The sequence below is a fragment of the Macaca fascicularis genome, chromosome 5, assembly GCF_037993035.2.
Source record: "Macaca fascicularis isolate 582-1 chromosome 5, T2T-MFA8v1.1".
Lineage (NCBI taxonomy): Eukaryota > Metazoa > Chordata > Mammalia > Primates > Cercopithecidae > Macaca > Macaca fascicularis.
The window spans coordinates 146,429,285-146,435,984 of NC_088379.1; positions in this window are offsets into that span (position 1 = coordinate 146,429,285).

Below are 6,700 nucleotides of genomic sequence, written 5' to 3' on the forward strand. Positions count from 1 at the left end.
CTATTTGTTTTAGCCAGTTCGGATTGTAATAGATAATTAAAAATTCCGTTAACAATTAAGTTGGCATTTTGATTAAAAAAGGATATCTAGCAGCGTAAAGCCTCTCTGGTACCAACGTTTTTGACTCTTCCTTGACATATTTCTTGTTTGGTGAATAATCTCATCATCTCTTAGTGGTTTTCTGATTTTGTAGTTTATGACTCAAATAATGCTATTTAATCAGTGGGTCAGACTAATAAACCCAAGCTCACGCTCACTAAAATTTCAGCATAAACAGATTTGAATGAATGTGTTATCTTGTCAGCATATTGCTTTTTTGTGTGCAATTGCCCATATAGTTATTGCTCATTTTATGCTGTAAGCTTTGGGAAGATGTGTAACTTGATCTAAATAGTTTTTTTCTTTTTTAGCACATAAAGCCAAGTTGATTAAATAATGATGATAATAATAATAATTTTAACTATAAGTAGTAAAAAATTATTGCACACACACTCTAAGCCTAGCATTGTCCTAAAAATCATATGTGCATGGTCTATGTAAGATAGATATAATCTCCATTTTATACATGAGTTAACTGAGGTTCTGGAAGGTTAAATGATTTGTTGAAGATTCAGTTATTAAATGCTAGAAATAAAAAGCAGCTTGCTTTACTCCAAACATCATAATATCCTATTACATATGTTATTATCAGTAGTTGAATGCTGTTTACACCATTAGATATGTTGTGTTTTACTATATTCCTACCATGAGAGCACAGTGATTCTCAAAGTTTAATGTGAGCGTCTAGTTAAAATACAGATTCTGATTCAGTAGGTTTAGGGTAGAGGCCTGAGATTCTGCATTTATAACAAGTTCCCTGGTGATGTTAGTGATGCTGGTCCGTAAGCCACCACATTAGGCGAGGCTCTTTCCAGTGATGCCGACACAACATAGAAGGAATGTAGGGAAATTGCTGATCAGATCTTGATTGGAAGTATTTGAATGTTTTCAACCTATAAAGTTTCCTTTTCGTTGGAGAATCTGATATGCCCTTCTCCACCTCTTAAAGTTAGTGCTGTAGAGAGCCATGGATTTTGATGGGGCTGCCTGTTACATCCCTTATGTGTTTGGGGATGGAAAAGGATCAGAAATGACTGACCCAGCCATTTCAGAACCTTGAACACTAGAACCCAGTATGAATCCTAGGTGATGCTGTTAATGGTATGGTATGGACAAGGCAGAGGGGAAAGAAAATCAAAGCAAGGGAACTGAGTTAGGAAAAGGAAAGAAGTGGGAGGAGGAAAATAACGAGAAACAGTGGAGGAAAGGAGCCAATTACTTATGGTGGCGAATGACAGAATGATACAGAAGGTGGCCAGAAAGAGCCAATTTCTTATCTCTACATAGCAAAATTTGAGGAAACTTCTCATCTCAAAAATACAACTTTCCCCATTTTGTTATGGGGACTCCTCAAATTACGGTTTTTATTCAGGGCAACCTTTAAGATAGTGTAGTATGTTAGGACTGGGTGTGTTGGCTCACGCCTGTAATCCCAGCACTTTGAGAGGCCGAGGCGGGTGGATCACTAGGTCAGGAGATCGAGACCATCATGACTAACACGGTGAAACCCCGTCTCTACTAAAAATACAAATAATTAGCAGGGCACAGTGTTGGGAGCCTGAAGTCCCAGCTACTTCGGAGGCTGAGGCAGGAGAATGGCCTGAACCCAGGAGGCGGAGCTTGCAGTGAGCGGACATCCTGCCACTGCACTCCAGCCTGGGCGACAGAGGGAGACTCTGTCTGGGCGTGGGGAGGGGCAGGGAGATAGTTTAGTATGTTAGTTAGCTTCTCTTACCCATTAGCAATTTCAAGGTGAATATTTTGAGCTGGGTAAAAAATAATCTTTCACCTTCACTTTAATCATCGTTGTAGCAATTCTAGAGCTATCTTGTCCTTATAATTTAGGTAATGAGTTTGTGTAATTGAAAACAGCGGGGTGGAATGGAGGTAGTCAAATTCCATTAGTGACTTTGTTCCTGAGAAGTATGCATGTGTGTGTATGCCTGCGTACACACACATACACACATGCACTTCTCATCTCATATCAGTGGACTGACAAAAAATGAAAGCAACTTTTTTGTAAGTTGTATATTAAACAGTTACAATCATTGCTTTTTAGAATTCCTTGTTTGAAAAGGCAATTAGGTGAAAATTCCTTGGCCAGGTTACAGAGGTAGATGGCAGATGGCAATGTTATAGAAGCCACCAGGTAGCTTATGAAACACTAATGTTTTTATAAGTTTGTGAATGCCTTTCCAAACCCTTTAGTAAAATAAAACTTGTGGGAGGACTTGGTAATAGAGATGGTGACAAGGGCCAAGTTTGGGTTAAGAATGCCTTTGGCTCAAACATAACAATGTAGACATGAACCCAGATTTTGACAGTTACCAGAGAGGCTGTCATTTCAAAATGCCAATAGAGACTGCCAACAGCAATTGCCGCAAGCGACTTTGATCCAGGTCCTCTCAAATTATCTCCTAGTAATGTGCTGTCATGTGGAACAGCTGATGGAAACACTGAGCCCCACTAAAACACTCAGGGAAGATTTCATGCCACCGTATCTCTGACTGGAATTTTCTAATTCTTACAATTTTTTTTTTTTTTTGTCTCATCAATCTCTTGTTGTGTATGGCTCCATCTGGATGGAAACTGTGGAATCTATCTCCAAGTTTCCATATTAGTGAACTATTAATTTCTAGATTTTTAGTCAACAATCTATGCCACTGTCCTCCTTGATAAATTGCAAGTATGTGCTTTTTGTATTGGTAGTCTGCATGAGAAGTATAGAGAATTTTAATCACGATTCTTTCACTACTGATCATTGCTATGGCACTTATCTCCTTGTGATTTCTCCTGCTAGATTTCTTCCAGCAGGAGAAATCTAGCAGGACTGACTGACACAAGATTGTTTGCAGCATTTATTGGTGTTTACAGAGCCTTTGACTTTGTGGATTGAATACATATAGTCTGTCTCATGAACTTCTAAACTTCTAATTGACACTGAGTTACTAATACTTCTACATAACTGCATCTTTTTTTTTTTTTTTTTTTTTTTTTTTTTGACAGGGTCTCACTCCATTGCCCAAGCTGGAGTGCAGTGCTGCAATCACAGCTCACTGTAGCCTTAACCTCCTCAGGTGTTCAGGTGATCCTCCTACCTCAACCTCCCAAGTAGCTGGGACTATAGGTCTGTGTCACCATGCCTGGTTAATTTTTGTTTTTTTGTAGAGATAGAGTTTTGCCATGTTACCCAAGCTAGTCTCAATCTCCTGGGCTTAAGCAATTCTCCTGCCTCAGCTTCCCAAAGTGCTGGGATTACAGGCATGAACCATCACACCTGACCCAGAAATGCATCTTAGTAGCATAGACTGAACCTCTCATGAATGGTCAGAGACAGACTCAGTACCTTTATCTTCCAAATTTGATTCTAAACAGCCTCACACTCCTTTGGGATCAAAATGATGCTTTACAGTATTTTATTACTGGTAAGTAAAATTATATAAAATAAGAGATGTAAGCCAATAAGTCTCCATTATAAAGAGCTAAGTGCAAATTTGATCTTCATTAAAATTCCTGATTTTTTCTCGCTTCTTAAAAAAATGAATCTTCCTGGATATTTTTCCTTTTTTTGACACACAGTTTCACTCTGTCACCCAGGCTGGAGTTCAGTGGTACGATCTTGGCTCACTCCAGGGTTCAAGCGATTCTCGTGCCTCAGCCTCTCTAGTAGCTGGGATTACAGGCGCCCACCACCATGCCCGGCTAATTTTTGAATTTTTAGTAGAGACAGGTTTTCTCTATGTTGGCCAGGCTGGGCATGAATTCCTGACTTCAAGTGATCTGCCTGCCTAGGCCTCCCAAAGTGCTGGGGTTATAAGCATGAGCCACTGTGCCCAGCCCCTGGATATTTTTCTGTAATTACCTTGTAGATATATATTTACTCAAAATAAATGCCCGTGGAATCAGAAGAACCACACTTTTAATCCTTAATTGAAATGAAAGTACAGAATCTTTCAAAATAAATATTATAATGCAAATATTGACAATTAAGAAAAAAAAAAAAAACCTCCTTTTAGTTTTAAAGCAGTATGCTTTACAACCTCCCAAACCAGTTTTGATCCATGCAGGGAACTGAGGACCAGAACATTAGCTTGGCTTCCTCCATGAACTCAGTTGTATCCCAGGCATGGGAAGCAGAGAACGTATAAAACACAGTCTCAGTCCTGAAGGACTTTCCAACTTTAGTGAGAAGGCAAGATCAACTGCCACATAAAAACTATATATAACACAGGCCCCTTTTAGAAAAATGTATTTTAAAACTACAAATACAAATTGGGGACAAGAGTGAATACTCACCATCAGAAGAAAAATTCTGATAAATTATTGGAAGCTGGGAGAATTAGGTGCCTTGCTTCTAGATATTTCTGGACAATGCACTAGAATTGCTTACATAGAAATGTGTCCTGAGTGCAGCTGGGCTTCCCCTCCTCATCTGGAACATTCCATGACAGAAATTCCCAGCCTTCACAGGAGTCTAGCAAGCGAGAAGCTCTGGGGTTTTGGCTTCACTAGCTTCCCAAGGCATCTGCCTCTTCATATACCTTCATAATAGTCATTAAGAGAACTGTAAAAAACCAGCAGTTGGATTCTACAAGTAGACCCCAAAAGATTCTACCTATATTTTATTTCCCAAAGACTCTACATGTGAAATTCCTACATTTATTCATTCAACAGATACTTATTGAACACCTTTTACATGGCACATATCACTTTACCTGCTGAGAGTGAGTCATGCATTAAACAGATAAAGCCACTGCTGTCACAAAGACGCAATTAAAAATATCATATGTCATGTGGCAAATGCCTAAAAGAAAAATAAGAGGACAAAGGATAACAGACTAGGGGACTAGGAGGGCCTCTCTTCTGGGTGCCAATGAGACGAAAGCACAAGCAGGACTGGAAGAGCATTCCAGTCAAAGGGATCAGAAAGTGCAAAGTCTCTGAGTCTGGGGGACATTTAATATGTTGAAGTAAGGCAGGAAGGTCACTGTGGCTGGAGTAGAGAGGGAAAAGAGAAGAAGCAATGAGATTAGGAAAGTAGCTAGGGATAAGATTATGCAGGGCCTTGTAAACAACAGTCAGGAATCAGGAAGAGTAACACGGTCTGACTTGGACTTTGAGATGGCCACTCTGACTGTTGTGCAAAGAGCAAGAGTAAGGAACCAGAGGCCAGTGAGGAGGCCATCACAAGGGCCAGGCAAGAGGCAGTGGGGCATGGACTCGTGATCTGGTAACAGGGCTGTTAAGAATTGATTGAATTCTGTGTTTTCTAACATAGTGTCTGGAATCCCAGCTCCAAAGGGACTGACTGACTGACAAATTTTCAAGGAGGTTAATTAAGGAACCCTACTGTTCACTACACTAATATTTATCCAAGTACAGGGGCCAGCTGCATCAGAAGCTCCCATGATTTTTGTTAAAACAAACAAACAAACAAACAAACAAAAGATTCCGGGGCCTTGTCATAGACCTACATAGAATCTCTGGCAAAGGAGGCCCAGGAATATGAGGTTTTAACAAACTCCTTGTGTGGTTCTTAACACGGGATAAATTTTGACCCTGGTCCTTATGGAAGAGAGTGCTGAGCTCTTGCAAAGGTTTGTGTCTTGTTAGACATTTCAAGCCCATACTTTAAATATCTTCAGGCTAGAATTGAGAATAAATTGTGAATTTAACAGTGAGAATTACAAAAGCTCAGTGTTTTCGCCTGAACTCTCAATATGAGATGTCTCCATCAAGCTGTCAGATTTTAGCCTTATCAGGGGTTTCATGAAACTTGTTGTCATTTTACATTGATTTTCATATTCCTGAACCCTCTGAGTAAACTTGACTTTTAGCCTTAGATTAGAGATTATAAATACTAACAATTGAACCTAGATTATTTTAAAGCTTCTATCTGTATGAGCCAAGTGTGAAGTGTACTTAAGAGAAGACAAAGGGAGTTTGGCAACCCTTTCTAAAGCTATTTTTGCTTTTTTGTATATTAATAAGTGATATGCTCTCTCTTTACAAACTATTAATGAAGTAAAATAGATTTCCCTGGCTTCCAAAACAGAGGAGATGATACTTTGAGATGAGGCAGTTAGAAATGAGGCATGAAACAATAGCTAATAGATTTTGCTTTCTGTGTTGCTTTCTTTCGCTCTCCTACCTTTCTTTATTGCTTCATACTGAACTATCTTTAGATATAAGAATGAATACTAAACTCTGTTTACTCTAAAATCCTTTACCATTGTGTACACTTGCATTATAGTAAGAGTATGAGCTTCATTTTGTATTCTATATTTTTCCAGTATTGTATACACAGTAAATGTATCATGTCAGTCTCTGAAATTACCTTTTATTGTTTGTTTGTTTTGAGACAGGGTATCACTCTGCCGCCCAGACTGGAGTGCAGTGGTGCTATCTAGGTTCACTGCAGCCCAGCCTCCTGGGCTCAAGCAATCATCCCACCTCAACTTCCTGAGTAGCTGGGACCACAGGCGTGCATCACCACACCCAGCCAATGTTTGGATTTTTTGTAGAGACGAGGTTTTGCCATGTTGCTCAGACTGGTTTCAAACTCCTGAGCTCAAGCAGTACACCTGCCTCGGCTTCCCAA